Source organism: Bison bison, unplaced genomic scaffold (genome assembly GCF_000754665.1).
Source record: "Bison bison bison isolate TAMUID 2011002044 unplaced genomic scaffold, Bison_UMD1.0 scf7180017864110, whole genome shotgun sequence".
NCBI lineage: Eukaryota > Metazoa > Chordata > Mammalia > Artiodactyla > Bovidae > Bison > Bison bison.
In genome coordinates, this window is record NW_011494682.1 from 2408491 (window position 1) to 2430832 (window position 22342).

Genomic DNA, 22342 nt, shown 5'->3' on the forward strand with positions numbered 1-22342 from the left:
AGAAATATCAATAACCTCAGATATGCAGATGACACCACCCTTATGGCAGAAAGTGAAGAGAAACTCAAAAGCCTCTTGATGAAAGTGAAAGTGGAGAGTGAAAAAGTTGGCTTAAAGCTCAACATTCAGAAAACGAAGATCATGGCATCTGGTCCCATCACTTCATGGGAAATAAATGGGGAAACAGTGGAAACGGTGTCAGACTTTATTTTTTTGGGTTCCAAAATCACTGCAGATGGTGACTGCAGCCATGAAATTAAAAGATGCTTACTCCTTGGAAGGAAAGTTATGACCAACCTAGATAGCATATTCAAAAGCAGAGACATTACTTTGTCAACAAAGATCCGTCTAGTCAAAGCTATGGTTTTCCCAGTGGTCATGTATAGATGTGAGAGTTGGACTGTGAAGAAAGCTGAGCGCCGAAGAATTGATGCTTTTGAACTGTGGTGTTGGAGAAGACTCTTGAGAGTCCCTTGGTCTGCAAGGAGATCCAACCAGTCCATTCTGAAGGAGATCAGCCCTGGGATTTCTTTGGAAGGAATGATGCTAAAGTTGAAACTCCAGTACTTTGGCCACCTCATGTGAAGAGTTGACTCATTGGAAAAGACTCTGATGCTGGGAAAGATTGAGGGTAGGAGAAGAAGTGGACAACAGAGGATGAGATGGCTGGATGGCATCACTGACTCGATGGACCTGAGTCTGAGTGAACTCTGGGAGTTGGTGATGGACAGGAAGGCCTGGCGTGCTGTGATTCATGGGGTGGCAAAGAGTTGGACACGATGGAGCGACTGAACTGAATTCAAAAAAACTAAGATCGTGGCATCTGGTCCCATCAGGACCAGATGCCACGATCTTAGTTTTTTTCGAATGTTGAGTTTTAAGCCAGCTTTTTCACTTTACTCTTTCACCCTCATCAAGAGGCTTTTTAGTTCCCCTTTGCTTTTTTCTTCTCTAATGTAGGGATAATATTTATTACCTACCATAGGCTTAGTTCAAAGATTTGGCAATATGATCAAGATATGGCAGCTGTGTGGGCTTCCCTGGTAGCTCAGTTGACAAAGAATCTGTCTGTAATACATGAGACTCTGGTTCAATTCCTGGGTCAGTAAGATCCCCTGGAGAAGGGATAGGTTACCCACTCCAGTATTATTGGGCTTCCCTTTTGGCTCAGCTGGTAAAGAATCCACCCACAATAAGGGAGACCTGGGTTCAATCCCTGGGTTGGGAAGATCTCCTGGAGAGGGGAAAGGCTACCCACTCCAGTATTCTGGCCTGGAGAATTCCATGGACTGTCTAGTCCATGGGGTCTCAAAGAGTTGGACACGACTGAGTGACTTTCACTTTCTTTCACAGCAGCTATAGTGGGTGCTCAATAAATGGGTTGATTGTCTTTCATGTGGAAGAAACTACAATGAAACATAGGACCATGAAGATATCATGTGTGAGTGTGTGTGTGTGTGTGTGTGTGTGTGTTAGAGGTGGAGGAGTATTGGCGGTTAGGTTCATGAGCTCCAAGGATGTAGAGAAGGGACCTGATGGAAGTCATTTCCTCTGTATGGAAGTTGATGCTAAATCTATGGGATTAAGCTTCCTAGTTGACAGCTAAACATGGAAATGGTGTCTTTTACAGTCAGTTTATGAGCATGATCATCATTTTGGTAGGACTCATATGTTCTGTCTTACTCTTAAGCCAAATATCCAATATAGGTAATATAGGTAATGTTGCTTTTACCTTTTTAAAAAATGTTTTTCATACTCAGTCCTGGGGTTATTGTCTCCTAGATGTTTGCCTTTTAGTTTCTTTTTCCTTCAGTTTCTTGTACAGCAACATCAAGTTTTTCTTCCTAAAATATTGACTTCAGCATTTCCCTGTCCCACTCAAAAACTTTTTAAGGATCCTTAAGGCTATAATGTAAAATTCACCCTCTTTTACTAGACAGTCAAATTAACATTTTAATTCACCTTTCCAGTCATATCTCCCACTATGGGTATAGTGATAATGATTGTTGTAATCAGTTGAAGTTAGTCTCATTTGTCTCTAGTACAGTTTTTTATTTTTGGCTTATGTTACTGGGAAAGTTAGTACATATAATGATAATTCGTGCTATGGAAAATGTTTTAACCACAAAACATCTGGAAATTAGTGTGAGCATATGAATGCAAATCTGATAGTGATTATAGGTGTTAAGGAAGTTACTGCAGCTGATGGAAACTACGTAATGTTGGTCAAGACAATACCTATATAAAGAACAACCAGAGCCCCAACTAAAAAAACTATGTCCAAAGCCCAGCAAAAATAAAAAGCCTCAGGATAACAGAAAATCTGAGCACCTGAGGGGACACATGCCGCAGAAAAAATTATCAAGAAAAATCTAGTGAAAGAAGATCCTATGGATGATGTTATTATAGCAGCTGAGAGCAGAGCTGTTTAAATCCCCTCTGTGACAATGATCGTGGACACTGGGTGAGCTACTCAACTCGAATATATTTAATATTTTCATATAATAATTTAATCTGTGAAATATAGTCTAGCATAGAACAGCATGAATTTCTTTTAATTTAAATAGAATACTGAAACAAATATAGTGCTCAGTGTGTGTGCTTGCTCAGTTGTGTCCAACTCTGCAACCCCATAGACGGTAATCCGTCAGGCTCCTCTATTTATGGAATTTTCCAGGCAAGAATACTAGAGTGGGCTGTCATTTCCTACTCCAGGGGATCTTCCCAACCTAGGGATCTAAAGATTGAACATACATCTCTTGCATCTCCTGAATTGGCAGGCAGATTTTTCACCATTGTGCCACGTGGGAAGCCCCTTTAGTGCTCAGCACACCATCTGATGAAGGAAATGTTCAACAATCATGAGTTCTTCTTGAAGTAAAGAAACATATATGCTGAAAATATGCTGCATATTTAACTCTGGGCCTTGGCTGTGGTTATTCCAGTCACTAGTGGAAACTGTAGCAACTAATTAAAATGTATAGAAATGATTTTGTGTGAACATTCGATATGACAAAATATGGAATTTGGTTTTTGCTTTGTTTTGACACATTGTCCTTTCAACTGTCTATTCCAACCAGAATTGTTTAGTCACTGGCTTCTGCCATGGTTTTTCTCTTCCTGGGTTTTGAGTGAACCTTTCTTTTTGCCTAGACTCTTTTCTTACCTCTTTGCAACTTGTTTTTAAAGTTCTACTCAATTTTTACCTCTTAAGTGACTCCTTCCCCCACCATTCCATTCCTCTGTGATAGTCCCTTCTCTAAATTCTAAATAATTGTCAGTCGTTTGTCAGTAGTTCATGCACTACATGGTGACTGTTTGTCATAGATCCTTCACATTTTACTTAGCAAATGGTCCTCTAAATTCTGGGATATGGTTTTCATGTCTTTCAACCATAAAAACATTCCTGTGAGAATAGAAATCACTCATTCTACTATGTTGCATCTTTTGGTGCTATGAACATCTTGAAAGTGAAAGTTAAAAGTGCCTCAGTCATGTCCGACTCTTTGTGACCCCATGGACTATACAGTCCATGGAATTCTCCAGGCCAGAATACTGGAGTGGGTAGCCTTTCCTTCTCCAGGGGATCTTCCCAACCCAGGGATTGAACCCAGGTCGCCCACATTGCAGGTGGATTCTTTACCAGCTGAGCCACAACGGAAGCCCAAGAATACTGGAGTGGGTAGCCTATCCCTTCTGCCGTGGATGTTCCTGATCCAGGAACCAAACTGGGGTCTCCTGCATTGCAGGCAGATTCTTTACCAACTGAGCTATCAGGGAAGCCCACTATGAACATCATAAGAGGCAATATTTGAAATAGTATTTACCATGGGGAGGTGTTAATTTAGTGTTTTACATGTATTAATTTATTTAATCCTTACAAGGACTTCGTGAAGAAGATACTATTCTTCCCTTTCTGTTCATGATAAAGCTGATCTATAGAGAAGTGAAGTAAAAAAAAAAAGAAGTGAAGTAAATTACCTGAAGTGGCAATCAAGTAAGTGGTGGAACCAGAGTTTAAGACACACACACCTGCTCTTATGCACTGTGCCAATGACATGGACAAATCAACCACTTCAAATACAGAGAAGGAAACACAACATACTTGTCTTTAGGGAATTTATCAGCTATTTACTCAAAGGAGAGAGAGACACAAAAATAATGAAACTTACAACAAATCAAGGCAAAATATTTTCCTCACATATTTATTTTCTAACTATATTTCTAATTTTTATAAATTGTTCATATTTTTGCTCATTCTTATCAATGTGTATGTTTTATATATATTATGAGCACATATTATAAAGCATTTTATATAACATATAAATTAATCTCTTTCCATGTTTTATGTAAAGTTTTTGATAGACATTTAAAAATATATTTTAAAATCTCTTCCATGTAAAAGCTTTATATTTCATAGGAATTCCTCATACAGTATTCTTCATATATTCTTATTGGAATCAGGTTGAACTCATTTTCTGCCCCTCTTTCTTTACATGGTGGATTCCGAAGCTCCATATTGAAAATTCTGACAATGAACAAGTTTGTCATTAGTCCTTTAGAAACAAAGGAATTTATAACAGAACCATGGATAATGGGTACAGTGGTTGTTGGCAAATTGTCAAGTAACATACCCACTTGCTTTGTATGTTAAAAACAGTGTTTCATTTGTATCTTTTCTGGATTATTATCTGCCAGTTTATACCCATTATAAGCCTGCTTCAGAAGGACTTTCAGAAAAATGAGTTGATCACTAGCCAATACAGAATGACTTCAGGTCTTCATTCATTGACCCTACATGATAACATGATTTAATTTTACAGTAGAGGTGGTATTTGTTTTACTCTGCCCAGGAGAAGGCTCTGATGTGGATAATTGGAAAGCAAGGCAGGAAACATATCTCGTGCTAGTCGCTTAACTGCTGAGCTTGTTAAAGAGCATTTAATAGAGGCTCACTATGAACAGACCATCATTAAATTTAATGATGGTAGAGAGATATGCTCAAGCTCCTGTTCTTTTTTTTTAAAATTAATTTATTTTAATTGGAGGATAATTATCTTACAATATTGTGATGATTTTTGTTATACATTGACATGAATCAGCTGCAGGTGTACATGTGTCCCCCCATCCTGAACCTTCCTCCCATTTCCCTCCCTACCCTATCCTTCTGGGTTGTTCCAGAGCACTGGCTTTGAGTGCCCTGCTTCATGCATCAAACTTGCACTGGTAATCTATTTTGCATATGGTAATATACATGTTTCAATGCTATTCTCTCAAATCATCTCACCCTCACCTTCTCCCACAGAGTCCAAAAGTCTGTTCTTTATATCTGTGTCTCTGCTGCCTTGCACATAGGATCCTCATTACCATCTTTCTAAAGTCCATATATCTGCATTAATGTACAGTATTCTTATTTCTTCCTGACTTACTTCACTCTGTATAATAGGCTCCAGTTTCATCCACCTCATTAGAATGGACCCAAATGTGTTCCTTTGTTATAACTGAGTAATATTCCATTGTGTATATGTACCACAACTTCCTTATCCATTCGTCTGCCAATGGACATATAAGTTGCTTCCATGTCCTAGCTGTTGTAACCATTGCTTCAATGAACACAGGGGTACATGTGTCTCTCAATTCTGGTTTCCTCAGTGTGTGTGCCCAGCAGTGGGATTGCTGGGTTATATGGCAGATCTATTCCCAGTTTTTTAAGGAATCTTCACATTTTTCTCCATAATGGCTCTACTACTTTGCATTCCCACCAACAGTTTGAGAGGGTTCCCTTTTCCCCACACCCTCTCCAGCATTTATTGTCTGTAGACTTTTTGATGATGGCTATTCTGACCGGCATGAGATGATGCCTCATTGTAGTTTTGAATTGCACTTCTCTAATAATGAGTGATGTTGAGCATCTTTGCATGTGTTTATTAGTCACCTGTATGTCTTCTTTGGAGAAATGTCTGTTTAGTTCTTTTGCCCACTTTTTAATTGGGTTGTTTGCTTTTCTGGTATTGAGCTGCATGAGCTGCTTGTATATTTTGGAGATTAATTCTTCATCAATTGTTTGCTATTATTTTCTCCCATTCTGAAGGCTGCCTTTTCACCTTGCTTATAGATTCCTTTGTTGTACAAAAGCTTTTAAGTTTAATTAGGTCCCATTTGTTTATATTTGTTTTTATTTCCATTACTTTGGGAGATGAGTCATAGAGGATCCTGCTGTGATTTATGTCAGAGAGTGTTCTGCCTGTGCTTTCCTCTAAAAGTTTTATAGTTTCTGGTGTTACATTTAGATGTTTAATCCAGTTTGAGTTTACTTTTTTGCATGGTGTTAGAAAGTGTTCTAGTTTCATTCTTTTACATGTGGTTGACCTGTTTTCCCAGCACCACTTGTTAAAGAGACTGTTTTTACTCTACTGTATATTTTTGCCTCCTTTGTCAAAGATAAGTTGTCTGTAGATGCGTGGACTTATCTCTGGACTTTCTATTTTGTTCCATTGACCTGTATTTCTGTCTTTGAGCCACTGCCATACTGTCTTGATGATTGTAGCTTTGTGTATATTCTGAAGTCAGGAAGGTTTGATTCCTCCTATTCCATTCTTCTTTCTCAAGATTGCTTTGGCTAGTCAAGGTTTTTGTGTTTCCATACAAATTATGAAATTATTTGTTCTAGTTCTGTGAAAAATACCATTGGTAACTTGATAGGGATTGCATTGAATCTATAGATTGCTTTGGGTAGTATACTCACTATACTGATTCTTTCCATCCATGAACATGGTATATTTCTCCATCTATTTGTATAATCTTTGATTTCTTTCATCAGTGTTTTATAGTTTTCTATATATAGGTCTTTTGTTTCTTTAGGTAAATTTATTCCTAAGTAGGAGAAGGCAATGGCACCCCACTCCAGTACTCTTGCCTGGAAAATCCCATGGACGGAGGAGCCTGGTAGTCTGCAGTCCATGGGGTTGCTAAGAGTCGGACACGACTGAGCGACTTCCCTTTCACTTTCCACTTTCATGTATTGGAGAAGGAAATGGCAACCCACTCCAGTGTTCCTGCCTGGAGAATCCCAGGGATGGAGGAGCCTGGTGGGCTGCCGTCTATGGGGTCTCACAGAGTCGGACACGACTGATGTGACTTAGCAGCATTCCTAAGTATTTTATTCTTTTCATTGCAATGGTGAATGGGATTGTTTCCTTAATTTCTTTTTCTGTTTGTTTCATTGTTAGTGTATAGGAATGCAAGGGATATCTGTGTATTAATTTTATATCCTGTGATTTTATTATGTTCATTGATTAGCACTAGTAATTTTCTGGTGGTGTCTTTAGGGTTTTCTATGTAGAGGATTATGTCATCTGCAAATAGTGAGAGTTTTACTTCTTCTTTTCTAGTCTGGATCCTTTTTATTTATTTTTCTTCTCTGATTGCTGTGGCTAGGACTTCCAAAGCTAAGTTGAATAGTAGTGGTAAGAGTGGGCACCCTCGTCTTGTTCTTGATTTCAGAGGAAACGTCAAGCTCCTATTCTTAAAAAATATTACAAAATAGTTGAAGAAACCATACATGGCATTTTTATGGGGCAATTCTGGCTGGACCTGGTGATTCAGACTGTAAAAAAATCTGCCTGCAATGTGGGAGACGCAGGTTCAATTCCTGGGTCTGGAAGATCCCTGGGAGAAGGGTATGGTTACCCACTCCAGTATTCTGGCCTGGAGAATTCCATAGACAGTAGAGCCTGGTGGGCTACAGTCCATGGGGTCACAAAGAGTCAGACACAGCTGAGCAACTGACACACACACAAATTCTGGCTGGGTTCCACAGCCTGAAGGGAACCAAAGGCAGAAGCATAGTATAGGTTAGGAGAGATTGCAATAATCCAGGTTAGAGAAGATGATGGTTTAGGCTGCAATAGTAGCAGTGGAAGTGGTAAAACATGGCTGGACTCTAAATCATTTTCAAGGTAAATCTGATAGGATTTATTGCTAGAGTAAATGTAGGGTTGAGAAGGAATCAAGCAAGTGTGGGGTAATATTTATCTAGTGCATTTAATTCAAGGGTTATTTATCTTTAGATGCATCTATCTGGAATGTTCAAGCCCTTAGAAGTAAGCAAAAAAAGTCTCAAAGCCAACCAAAATAGAGAGCACATAGCCCTAAAGCCTATGTGCTTATAAGAATTTTTTTTCTTAGTTTCTTTTTGTTCCTGTGTGAGTTACAGTTCAAATAAATGTCATTAGTTTAATATTTTCAGATCATAAGAAAATAAAAAGGGAAGGAGAAATTTCTAAATGTAGAAATATTTAATCACCAGAAATAAAAGCTGAGACTAAGAACAAAGATACAAAAAAACCCAAACAAACAAACAAACAAAAAAACCAAAGCAAAAACATAAAAATAGGCTGAGGATGCTTGATACAGAATCTGGGTCTCATTGCCTTAGAAGCCCTTCTTAAAATAGAAATGGGAGTTTTTAAAAAAAAATGTATTTATTTTTAATTGAAGGACAACTGCTTTAAAATATTGGTTTGATTTCTGCCATCCATCAACATGAATTAGCCACAGGTGTACATAGGTCCCCTCTCTGTTAAACCTCTCTCCCACCTCCCACCCTTTCCCACCCCTCTAGGTTCTTACAGAGCTCCAGTTTGAATTCCCTGAGTCATATAGGAAATGGAGTTTTAAATGGTCATTGTGTCATTAAAATCAGGTTAGATTATGTTTTTATCTTTTAGTCTAGGAAGCAGAGAGGTAAAATTCCAAATGTTTTGCATCTAAAATATTGAAATGTGTTGGAATTCCTTACCCTCATCAGTGTCTAGGGTGAGCACAAGCAAATCTCTATAAATTCAGATAGCTCTGGTTGTCCAGAATTAGAATCTCCTATTCTTCCTTGGAGATTCAGTGTAGAGACTCTTTTTGCTTCCCCCTTAAAAAAAAATTAGAACCCAGAGCAGGCCGCATTAAGAATTCTTTTTCTGAGAGTCTTCTTGACACATTCCAGCTGCCTATGTCTGCATGTGTGTGGGCTCAGTCAGTTCAGTTGTGTTGGACTCCTTGCAACTCCATGAATTGTAGCCCGCCAGGCTCCTCTGTCCATGGGATTCTTCAGCAAGAATACTGGAGTGGGCAGCCATTCTCCAGGGGCTCTTCCTAATCCAGGAATCAAACCCGCATCTCCTGCATCTCCTGCACTGCAGGCAGGTTCTTTACCACTGAGCCACTTGAGAGGCCCCTCCAATTGCCTATTGATGCCCCCAAAGCTCTCGGTAAGCCTGTGTGTGTATGTATGTGTGTTCGTCACTCAGTCGTGTCTGACTCTTTGCAACCCCATGGACTGTAGCCCACCTGGCTCCTCTGTCCATGGGATTCTCCTAGCAAGAATACTGGAGTGGGTTGCCATTCCCTTCTCCAGGGGATCTTCCCAACACAGGAATCGAACCCCGGACTCTTGCACCGCAGGCAGATTCTTTACCTTCTGAGCCACCAGGGAAGCCCTTTGGTAACCCTAAAGACTCCTAAAAACAAATTCCTTTGAATCTTTCAGTTTTATATCAATTAACTAGACTGAAAAGCCACACAAAATCTCAACTCAGGATACTTCTAATTTCAAAGCTTCTGTGTCCACACCTCAACAGCTTGACATCCATAGCTCTACCCCTCCTGCCAGAGACTGTACCCCATGGTTCTGCAATGTCTGCCCCAGGCAGGATGGGGTAGACGGGAGGGGATCTGGCAGCACTTTCTGCCTTGGGCCAGGATGTGGCTTCTTTTTTCTAATCTTCTCTAGTCAGGCTATCTAAACTGCTCTAAATTCAGTTGGCCCCTTCTGCATTTTCTTCTCTGCTTTCTAGAACTCATTTTAAGTAAGCTGGGGTGAGTGGAATAGGAAGTGGGTCCCTGTAAACTTCATTTATCTGAAATTCACATATGTAGGATAGATCATTCTCTGATAACCCCCACAAAAGGGGCACTATCTGTTACATAATATATATGAAGACTTATGTTTCTCATGATTACTTCTTTCAAATATAATTTTATCATTGAGAAGTAAACTTCAACTCTTCCTAGACAGACATGGATTATACTGTAACTCTGAGACACTGCATTTCACGGTGTCACATTTAATGACACAGCATTAAAAAAATAAATAATTTCCTGACCATGAGAGTCCCAGGGATGAAGGGTTTGGAGGATTTTACTGAATTTTAGATAGAGCAAGGTAATATTTGGTTTTATGTAAAAATGCAGGACTCTAAACCAATTGGACTGCAAATGTAAGAAAGCAGCCAGGATTTCTCATTCAGACAAGAAGAAGATCCTAGCACTTTCCTTCTGCTGTCTCAGCATTTCTGGTTGAAACACAGAAGTGCAGAGAGGTACAGAACTAAGCAAAAATAACAGAGGAAGTACACATGATGAAGCATGTGTATTTGGTCTTTAAACCAGCAAGATGTGTTTAACTCTTGGCTGGTTGTGCTGTGCTTTTCAGAATATAATAAAATCTAGCACAGAATGGAGGGAAAGGGAATGATATCTATTAGGGTCTACTTTTACTCCATGCATGGTTCTTGCCCTTTATTATTGCATTTGTTTCTCATAAGAACCCCAGGAAGTAGGTATTATTATGATCCACACTTTTAAGATGGGCTTCCCAGGTGGCTCAGCTAGTAAAGAATCCACCTACAATCCAGGAGATGAGAGTTTGATCCCTGGGTTGAGAAGATCCTCTGGAGAAGGAAAATGGCAACCCACTCCAGTATTCTTGCCTGGAAAATCCCATGGACAGAGGCACCTGGTGGGCTACAGTCTATGGGACTGTAAAAGAGTTGGACGCTACTTAGTGACTAAACAGTAACTGTTAAGATATGAAAATAAGCATAAAGGAGCTTTGGCAACTTGCTCAACACCATACAGGCAAATTGTAGAATCAAACTTCCAGTCTAGTCTGTGTAGCCCAAGCTAATAGGGTCCAATATTTGTTGAATAAATGACATATTGAATAAATAAATGAATACTGCATCTCTCACTGTTGCCATTCCAGGCAGATATATCTGTGATGAAGGGGCAGCACAGATCTGTCCTTTCTCACGGTGTAGGGCAAGATCCTTTACCTCCTGTATCTTGTCTAAGGACATTCAAGTCAACTCTCATATTTTCTGATATACATGAAACTGGATTGATCCTCACTTTGTGCTGGAGTAAGATAGCATAGAGACAAGAAAGTAACATTTATTAAATATCTTCTAAATAATAGACAATGGACAGACTCTTTTTCTATGTCGTTTCATGGAATCCTCATATCGGCTTTATGAAGTAAGCCTCACTGTCTGCATCTTTAGAGATAATAACACAGGCTTTGAGAGGTTAAGGAGCTTGTCAAAGATATATATCTGATAAGCATATTAGAATTTGAATACAGATCAGTATGATTCCAGAATCTGTATTTGCTGTTTTTTCTGTTTTTTTTTTTTTTAGTGTATATGTTTGGTTTATGATATTATATTAGTTTTAGGTGTTCAGTATTGTTATTCAGTATTTTCACAGATTATATTCCATTAAAAGTTTTGACAAGCTAATGATTATACTTTGTTCTGTACACTATATTCTTGTTTATCTATTTTATATGTAGTAGTTTGTATCTCTTAATCCCATACTCTTAATTTGCCCTGCCTTTCCCTTCCCCCTTTGGTAACCACTAGTTTGTTTTCTATGTCTGTGAATCTGTTTCTGTTTTGTGTATACATTCATTTGTATTATTTTTTAGATTCTACGTAAAAGTGATATCCTACAGTATTTGTCTTTCTCTGACTCATTTCACTAATCACAACATCTCTAAGTCCATCCACATTGCTGCAAATGGCAGAATTTTATTTTTTTTTTATGGCTGAGAAATATTCCACTATATGCATGCATGTGTGCTAAGTCACTTCAGTCATGTCTGACATTTTGCGACTCCCTGGACTGCAGCTCGCCAAGCTCCTCTGTCCATGGAATTCCCTAGGCAAGAATACTGGAGTGGGTTACTATGCCTTCCTCCAGGGGGTCTTCCCCACCCAGGGATTGAACCCACGTCTCTTATGTCTGCTGCATTGGCAGGTGGGTTCTTTACCACTAGCTCCACCTGAGAAACTCATTCCACTATACACACACACACACACACACACACACACACACACACTATAACTTATTTATCTGTCTGTTGTAAATAGTACTTCTATGAACATTGTGGTGCATGTGTCTTTTCAAATTAGTGTTTTTGATTTTTTTCCCAGATATATACCAGCAGTGGAATTGTTGGATCATATAATAGCTCTATTTTTAGTTTTTTGAGGAACTTCCATACTGTTTTACATAGTGGTTGTACTAATTTATATCTTTACCAAAAGTAAAGTCTTTTTCCAGATCCTCTCCAACATTTGTTATTTATAGGCTTTTTGATGATGGCCATTCTGACAGGTGTGAGGTGATATTGTTGTTTTGATTTGCATTTCTCTGATAATTAAAGATGTTGAACATATTTTTATGTGGCTGTTAGCCATTTGTACGGAGAAGGCAATGGCACCCCACTCCAGTACTCTTGCCTGGAGAATCCCAGGGACGGGGGAGCCTGGTGGGCTGCTGACTATGGGGTCGCACAGAGTCGGACACGACTGAAGTGACTTAGCAGCAGCAGCAGCAGCAGCAGCCATTTGTATGTCTTCTTATTCCAGGTCTTCTGGCTCTTTTTTGACTGAGTTATTTATTATTTTGATACTCAGTTGTATGAGCTATCCAGTGGTCATGTATGGATGTGAGAGTTGGACTGTGAAGAAAGCTGAGTGCTGAAGAATTGATGCTTTTGAATTGTGCTGGAGAAGACTCTTGCGAGTCCCTTGGACTGCAAGGAGATCCAACCAGTCCATCCTAAAGGAGACCAGTCCTGGGTGTTCATTGACTGGGACTGATGCTGAGGCTGAAACTCCAATACTTTGGCCACCTCATGGGAAGAGTTGACTCATTGGAAAAGACTCTGATGCTGGGACGGTTTGGGGGCAGGAGGAGAAGGGGACAACAGAGGATGAGATGGCTGGATGGCATCACCAACTCGATGGACATGAATTTGAGTGAACTCCGGGAGTTGGTGATGGACAGGGAGGCCTGGTGTGCTGCGATTCATGGGGTTGCAAAGAGTCGGACATGACTGAGTGACTGAACTGAATTGAACTGTATGAGCTATTTACATACGTGCTGTTTACATCACACTGTCCTTCAGTAGGAAACTAAGTCTGGATGGATTATATTAATCAGCATTATTTACTTTGAGACTTCTAAGTGCTTCGACTATGTTGTCTATTAATTCATAATATTATTTCATAATATTCATATTTGTTGTTAAAACAGAAGGAAGCCTAGACACATTCAACTCAATTACTTTTAGTTATGGAATCTTGCACATTAAAAAAAAAAATCCAAAACAAAGAAATTCCTACCTAAAGCCTAGAGTTGTAAGTTATGGTGTAAGTGCTCTGCAAAGTGTCTGTGTTGTGTCACCTTGCTGCTTTTTTAAATAGTATCTTCTTTTGAGATACTATGAGCCTAGCTCATTTCTAGGCTAAATTTCATCACTTTACCCAAAGGCAAGAAAAATTTACTGATTTATTTTGGAAGAACTGGACAGAACTGGCAGTCTCTGATTAAAGGCCTAAAGCCATTTGGAAAAAAATCACATTATTTTCAATCCACATTTCTGCCTGATAGGTAATGTCTGAAAGGTGTCTATGGAGGTAATTACCAGAGAAAATATAGGCTAGAAAACACGAGAAATGGTAGACTGTATTTCCTCCAAAAACTAAGGAAATGAATCAACAGAAAGTAAACCAGTAGAGTCAGCGTACTTTAAATTTTGGGTTTTCACGATTCATTTAAAAGACCAATTAAAATTGGAGAAGCATTTTAAAGAATATGATAAAAAATTTTAAAAGATAACTATATATTAAATAATTAGAAAATGTAAATTTGCCAAGCAGGTTCATTTCTTCAGATGATTCCTATAGATTGTTGTTCAGTTGCTAAGTTGTGTCTGACTGTGCAACCCCATGGACTGCATCACGCCGGGCTTTCCTGTCCTTCACTGTCTCCTGGAGTTTGCTCAAACTCATGTCCAATGAGTTGTGATGCTATCCAATCATGTCATCCTCTGCAACCCCTCTTTCCTTCTGCTCTCAATTTTTCCTAGCTTTAAGGTCTTTTCCAATGAGTCAACTCTTCCCATCAGATGGTCAAAATATTGGAGTTTCAGCTTCAGTATCAGTCCTTCCAATGAATATTCAGGATTGATTTCTTTTAGGATTGACTGGTTTGGTCTCCTTGCTGTTCAAGTGACTCTCAAGAGTCTTCTCCAGCACCACAGTTCAAAAGCATCAATTCTTTGGCACTTAGTCTTCCTTATAGTTCAAGTCTCACATCCATACATGACTACTGTAATGACCATAGCTTTGACCATATGGACCTTTGTCAGCAAACTGATATCTCTGCTTTTTAAAATGCTGTCTAGGTTTGTCATAGCTTTCTTTCCAAGGAGCAAGCGTCTTTTAATTTCATGGCTGCTGTCACCATCCACAGTGATGTTGAAGCCCAAGAAAATAGAATCTGTCACTGTTTCCACTTTTTCCCCATCTATTTGCCATGAAGTGATGGGACTGGATGCCACAATCTTGGTTTTTTGAATGTTGAGTTACAAGCCAGCTTTTTTACTCTCCTCTTTCACCCTTTCAAGAGGCTCTTTAGTTTCTCTTTGCTTTCTGCCATTAGAGTGGTATCATGTATATATCTGAGCTTGTTAATATTTCTTCCAGCAGTCTTTATTCCCACTTATTCATCCGACCTGGCATTTCATGTGGTATACTTTGCATATAAGTTAAATAAGCAGGGTGACAATATACAGCCTATAGATATATATATTCTATAAATATATGTCATATATATATGTATCTTATAAATAACTGCTAACAATTATTGTAAATGGTACAACAATAATAATGAATATTAATGAGCTCTTGTCATATTCTGTGCATATAGTAAACACTTAACATACATTATGCCATTTAAAACTTAAGTTCTAGCAAACTGTCTTTCTGAATGGTAACCGTGACCAATTGTTAAAGTGCAGTTGTTTCCTTTAACAGGGCAAGCATCCCTCCTTACTTTTCTTACATCTGTCTGGTTTCACTCATGTATGTTACCTGTCTTGCTTGGGAAAGTATTTTGGCTATTGATGCCTGCTCTAAACCTTTTCACCACATGCATGGTGACTTTGGCTAAATTCACTTTCCACTCTCTCGTTAAGCTTACAATATAATGTGGCTTGCTCTAAGTTGTAAGAACAAATTATGCTTCTTAATACATGGAAGCAAAATAGGAACAGATGCATTTTCAGGCCTCTTGGAGATGGGATGTCATCCAGCATCTTGTAATTCCTCTGGTGTCTGGCAGCAGCTTCACAACACGGCAGGCACTGCAGCTTTCTCTTCTGTTAGTTGTGACTTCTTACAGAGACACAACTGTTCTCTGTACTGCTTTGTACGATCCAGTTAACTAGATTCACTAATTGCTTCTTCCTATGTCTCCAGTTTAAATTTCCTAAGAGAAAGAACCTGACTGATTTAACTAGTCATCATTCCATATAGGAGATCTGAACTGGGTGGAACTTTGAGTCAGGGCATCTCATAGACTGTTGGCCAGAAAAAGTACCCATCCCTTACCTAATCAGTTGAATCCAAGGAGGTAGAGTAAAAGTTGTAAAGCATGATTGAGGAAATTTCTAGAAGGAGATGTCGGTTTGGCAGGCATTTTGAAACTCCCAGAAGGTTTATGACTGTCAGATACCTTTCTTGGCCTACTTAGTATAAGTTTCTTGACTCAATGGCAATATTAAAGTTAAAACCAGACTTTTAAAAATTAATTTATAACAAGCAGCAGAGCTCTGTCTGGTCAGATTATTCATAAGGATTCTAATATTACCCCATAGAATATCTATGTCAAAAACAAAATCATAATCACATAATTCTTTGTTAGCATAGATGTTAGGTGGCAAAAGACTAAGTTAGTCTGGCTCATAGCTAATGAAAGAGTGGATTTATCACTGGACCTGGGATACATGGAGTTGTTTAGCCACTACCTCCTGCATCTCTCCCACATCAGAGATGGCCTTACAAATGACTCAGAATTTGGAAAATTCACTGGAAAGAGCTTGTTCAGTGGGTGATGGTTGGCTAGATACTGTCGGTGTTTGTGATTTGCCTTTTTCTAAGGATGGTACTTAATTTTTTATTTTTAGCTGAAAAATTGCTGTTAATATTTTTCAAGAGAATATTTTATTTTAAATTTTTATTGTACAAAATAATATATTACTTTCTTTGGTATTTCTGGTTACAAGCTCTAGCCCACCTGAGACTATGATCATTCCCTGAGCCATCGTGGTGGTGGTGAGGGGACCAGAAGTGCAGTGGTACATGTGCAAATTATTATCCCCCAAGACTGTGATGTGACCAAGCCAAGACTGGCATTCTAGGGTCTTCCAGGAACAGGATGGCCAATGTGGAGTTCCTGGAGTAGAGTCTGTGCTGGAGGGAGAGGCCTGTTCACATTTTCTTATCCACATCCAGTTCACAGGACCACATATTCTCAAAGTGTGGTCTGGGGATACCCCAGGGTCCCAGGATCATTTTAGGGATCCTGGGGACCCTGGGGTATCCCGGGGTATGGATGTGAGAGTTGGACTGTGAAGAAGGCTGAGTGCCGAAGAATTCATGCTTTTGAACTGTGGTGTTGGAGAAGACTCTTGAGAGTCCCTTGGACTGCAAGGAGATCCAACCAGTCCATTCTGAAGGAGATCAGCCCTGGGATTTCTTTGGAAGGAATGATGCTAAAGTTGAAACTCCAGTACTTTGGCCACCTCATGCGAAGAGTTGACTCATTGGAAAAAACTCTGATGCTGGGAGGGATTGGGGGCAGGAGGAGAAAGGGATGACAGAGGATGAGATGACTGGATGGCATCACTGACTCGATGGATGTGAGTCTGAGTGAACTCTGGGAGTTGGTGATGGACAGGGAGGCCTGGCATGCTGCGATTCATGGGGTCGAAAAGAGTCAGACATGACTGAGCGACTGAACTGAACTGAACTGAACATGTTATACTTGCTCTGTTCACTCTCATTCTCTTCTCTCGCAAGTGCATGGTAGAGTTTTCCAGAGGCTACACGTTGTATGTATGATATAAAAGAGTGAATACAAAAATAGATCAGAGACTCCACCTTTCTTTTGTGAAGTCAGACATTAAAAGATACTTACAAATATGTAAAAACAATGTCCTTATTTCTTACTAAAATTTTTGTTTTGAGAAATATAGTAATTTTTCATATAATATTTTAATTTCTGTTAACATGTACTTTTGGTTTGTTATTGTTATTTCAAAATAGTTAATAAATTAAATGTTGAAAAAATTTGGAGTCTTTAAGAATTTTTAAGAGAGTAAAGAGTCCTGACACTGAAAGGACCCCTGTATAGGTTTCTTTTTTTTTTTTTTAAACCATTACTGTAATTTAACATTGGAAAAAACACATGATTACATTATATGATCCTAATTCTGTAGAACTGTAGACACATAGATACATAGGAAAAAGACTGAAAGGAAATACACAGAAACACTGATCATTTTTGTTAGGAAAATGGATGATTTAAATTTTGAAAATATCTGTCCTTTCAAATTTCTACAATCAATGTGAATTCTTTCATTATTAAGACAGAATGATACATTCCATACATTTAAAATATAGGGCATGCTGATTCTGTGGTAATGGATATGTGGTAAAATGAACTAAAATAAACTTGGTTAGACATTTAGAATTATGTCCAAGTCTATGAAATTTAGTCTTACAAGAGGTCTACAAAATGTAATTCCTCCTACTTTTCAAGGGGGAGAAAGGCTTTCTAACATTGAAATGGGCTTCATCTTTTTTTTTTAACCTGTATTTTCTTTCAGCTCTCCTTTAATAATTACCTTGTGAGAAAACTTCTGCAAGAAAAAGAACTGAAAATGACACCTGAATTCACAACAAAATGGTAATGTGAATGTGAAGATAGAATTTTGGGACCTCCATTCCAGGATTTTCTCTGTTGCAGTGACTTTAATTACACTCATTTCTATTAAATTGCTTCTAGTTAATATATAGTTACAACAGAATCCTCCTCATGGATTTAATTAAATGCATCCATCTGGTCATTCATAAACACTCACAGGGCAACTTCTATGAACTAGTCAGTGGATTCTGATGCTGAGGTTACAAGGGTGAATAATCAGAGTCCCTTTCCTCTCCAACAATTGTGAGAGAGTCAGATATATAAAGAACTAATTAAAGTTTGGTCTGACAAGTGAGATGTGCTGAGAACTATGCTATCAAATAACGTTTAGAAGTTGGTTTATTGACTCAGCCAGAATTTACTGAATTCTAACTTTGTGCAAAGTTTAGTGTTAGAGGATATAGTCTGGTAAATGATTTTGTTTTCTAGAAGCTTGCATTCCATTTGGTGAGGCAATAATGCACACACATTTAAGATTAGCAATGGTAGTTCAAGGCAGTAGGAGATTAAATTTCAACTACTTATAGTAAATAAATAAGAGCCATCGAACACAGAAGAGGCCTTCAGAGGCAGGAGTAGTTTCAAAAATCTAATTATGGGACTTCCCTGTTGGTCCAGTGGCTAAGAATCCGAGCTCTCGGTGCAAGGGGCCTGAGTTTGATTCCTGATTAGGAAACTAGGTGCCACATGACTCAACCAAATATTCCGCATGCTGCAATGAAGATCAAAGATCCCGAGTGCTGCAACTAACCCAGTGCAGCCAAATAAACACATTAAAAAAAAAAATCTAATTGCGAAACTCCCTGAATGAGCCTTCTAAAACAGAGCCACAGGGCAGAGAGGAGGAACAAGGTGTCTGAGGGTGGAGGTGGCAAATAGTGTCCATTTTTTATCCTCCTCAGACCTGAAGCCCTCTTCTTAAAGAAATGTTTCATTTCCTGAAATTAAATTCTTTCTGTAACCTTCATGAACACATAGTTTAAAAACTGAATTACATTAAGTATTCATACATATAATATCCTTACTATAATTTAAAGGAGAAGGAAAAATATAATAAGCAGTGTGCATTTCAATATATAATGCTTGAGTATGACTACAGAATAAGCCAAAATGAAGAAGTCAGATGTTTGTACCTACTTGTCATGATGATGACTTTAGAAGAAACAAAATTAAAAGCCATGTTGAGCAAGATGTAGAGGAAAATGAAAGAGCAGCGGTACAGTAGACACTAGAATAAAAACTAGTTTTACGATAAGTGATGACAGACTGGACCTGTCTATATGATAAGAGAAAGAGGGAAGTAACCTTAATTGCAGTAGGGAAAACAAGTCAAGACAAATTACAGATTGTTGAAGTGAGAAAATGAGGAAGTATGATTTTCTTGCAAATGAGCTGTACCTTATTTACAAGTGTGTGTCAAATAATTCCCTGCGTTGCATAGGACAGAGGCGAGACAGAATAGTTCAATAAACAAATTCTGTCTTAAAACCGCATATGGAGGCATACATTCGGTCTTGAATTTACTAAGGGACCGCAGAGACCATGTGCTTTGACAGTCAACAGGAAATTGGAGAACTATTGAAAAAAGAAAGAGCAATTCAGGGGATAATAGCAAAGTTTTGTGGCAGACCTCTGGGGAATAAGGTTGAAAAGAAGGCTCGTAGTACAGGTGGTAAAGAATATGCCTGCAATGCAGGACCCAGGTTCCATCCCTGGGTTGGGAGATCCCCTGGAGAAGAGAATGGCAACCCACTCCAGTATTCTTGCCTGGAGAAACCCATGGACAGAGGAACCTGGCAGGCTACAGTCCATGGGGTCACAAAGAGTTGGACACGACTGAATGACTAACACTTTCACTTTCCTTATTTACAAGTGTGTGTCAAAATAATTCCCTGCATTGCGTGGGACAGAGACGAGATAGAATAGTTCAATACACAAATTCTGTCTTATAACCACATGTTGAGGCATAGATTAGCAATTTAAAGAAACTTCAAATTTTAATTTTCATAATATAGATAATAAGAATCTGTTATTCCCATTTGAATAATAGAGTTATTCATAAAATGTGGTGGTATCTGTGCATTTCATGTATCTCGATTAACATTAATGGTATCTCAATCTTCACTTTAAAAGACTGCCAAAATTCAACTACAAATGCAGATGGTACAAGTGTGGGCCATTAGCTCAAAGGCCAGGAATGGTGCTTGCCCTTAGGAACTTGAATTTTCCCAGTGGTTAACAACTCTTGGAAAAGTTTGAGCAAAAGCACAGTATACTCTTTCTGTAATGAAAAGGAAGGTGTGAAAGCCTAACATATTCTGAATGTATTAACATACAAGGGCTTCCCTGGTGATTCAGATGGTAAAGAATTCACCTGCAAAGCAGGAGATGCACTTTTGATCCCTGAGTTGGGAAGATCCCCTGGAGAAGGGACTGGCAAGCCACTCCAGTATTCTTGCCTGGAAAATCCCATGGACAGAGAGCGTGGCGGGTACAGTCCATAGGGTTGCAAAGAGCATTATGCTACAAAATAAAAAAGGCTTAGGCTAAGTTAAGTTACTGCGAAACTAATGCATTAGAGTGATTTGAAGGAGAGTGTGCAGGCCTTCTTTTGGATAGAGCCAATTAGTAGAGACTTTTAAACCAAAGCCTACAGATTTTATTCAAAAAGTCTTGAGAAGCATTGGAATGTTCTAATGTCTTAACTTACTTTAAAATTCACGCCTCTGTAGTTTTTCATATTTTTATACTATCATAGCTCAAAAGGATCAAAATGCTTGATAAAAAGACAGTGAGTTTGCAAGTTGTATCAATTTATTGTGAAAGTACAAGTGTTAGCTGCTCAGTAGTGTCCAAGTCTTTGTGACCCCATGGACTATAGCCCTCCAGGCTCCTCTGTACGTGGAATTCTCCATGCAGTAATACTGGAGGAGCTTGCCATTCTCTTCTCCAGGGGATCTTCTTGACCCAAGAGTTGAACCTGGGTTTCCTGCATTGCAGGCAGATTCTTTACCATCTGAGCCATCAGGGAATCAGCTTACTAGGAGACGTTTAAGCAGAGTTCAAATTCCAGCTGTCACCATGGCTATTTGTGGTTGAAACATCAGTTGTAGGGAATATTCATTTCAGGAATGTCATTCCTTTAATATCACTCCTGCTTTCCACATCAAACAGGTAGCTACTGGTCATGTAATGAAAAGGGTAAGAATGGAGCATCTCTGGAATTTTTGTTTTGTGAAGTTTCACAGCCTTGCAGCAGTGTAAATCTTTAAATCATGTCCAAAGTTAGGAAAGAATCAAGCACATATCTGATTTTTTCTTAGGGCAGCTGACCACATTTTTATCCCAAACTTCTCATGGTTTTGTGTTACTTGTATCTTTTAATGTCCAGATCTCTTCTTTTATGCCGACTGTCTCAGTTTTGGGCAATTTGAAGCTTAAATATGTTAGTATCTTCCAGAGCTTCCCTGGTGGCTCAGTTGGTAAAGAATCTGCCTATAATGCTGGAGACCTGGGTTCAGTCCCTGGATTGGGAAGAACCCCTGGAGAAGGAAATGGCAGCTCACTCTAGTATTCTTGCCTAGAGAATCCCAAGGACAGGACAGAGGAATCTGGTAGACTACAGTCCATGTGTTCTCAAAGAGTTGGACACCACTGAGTGACTAACACTTCACTTCAGAGGGTATTGTAGAAAGGTGTCCCTGATTTTCACAGAAACATGTTATTTTCATAGTCCAGCATAATACATACCAGTCATCCTGTCTAGGCAGAGCAGACTTTTTTCTTGAGTCCCAGGCTCATAAAATCTTCTGGGGCTGGATAATTTCCTGGTGAAAAGTATAGGACAATTTCAAGGACTGAGATTGTATCTTATTTATTTTTATTTCTAGCACCAAGGATCATATCTAATACAAGCAGGCGTTCAGTAAGTGTCTTTTGATTGAATGAATGAGGGAAGGCTGTGGAGGGTAGTTGTGCTCTGTGATTTTCCAGATTTATTCTCAATTCAGTCTTTGGTTGTATCTTCCCTCTTAACTCAGTTGGTAAAGAATCTGCCTGCAGTGCAGGAAACCTGGGTTTGATTCCTGGATTGGGAAGATCCCCTGAAGAAAGGTATGGCAACCCACTCCAGTATTCTTGCCTGGAGAAACCCATGGACAGAGGAACCTGGTGAACTACGTACAGTCCATGGGGGTTGTAAGAGTCCAGCAGGATTTAGCGACTAAAC

General features: G+C 38.9%; 1 long non-coding RNA gene across 2 annotated transcripts in view; it reads left to right on the forward strand.

The window, feature by feature from the left end:
• LOC104987974 overlaps positions 1–22342 on the forward strand; it is a 73089-nt gene that overhangs the window by 15151 nt on the left and 35596 nt on the right. Inside the window, exons 1-2 of one of the 2 annotated variants that reach the window (XR_825189.1) lie at positions 2152–2464; positions 18017–18096. This is a non-coding gene — a long non-coding RNA (uncharacterized LOC104987974). Of the gene's footprint in view, positions 1–2151; positions 2465–18016; positions 18097–22342 lie in introns of those variants that run through there. The other variant, XR_825190.1, reaches the window with a different exon arrangement.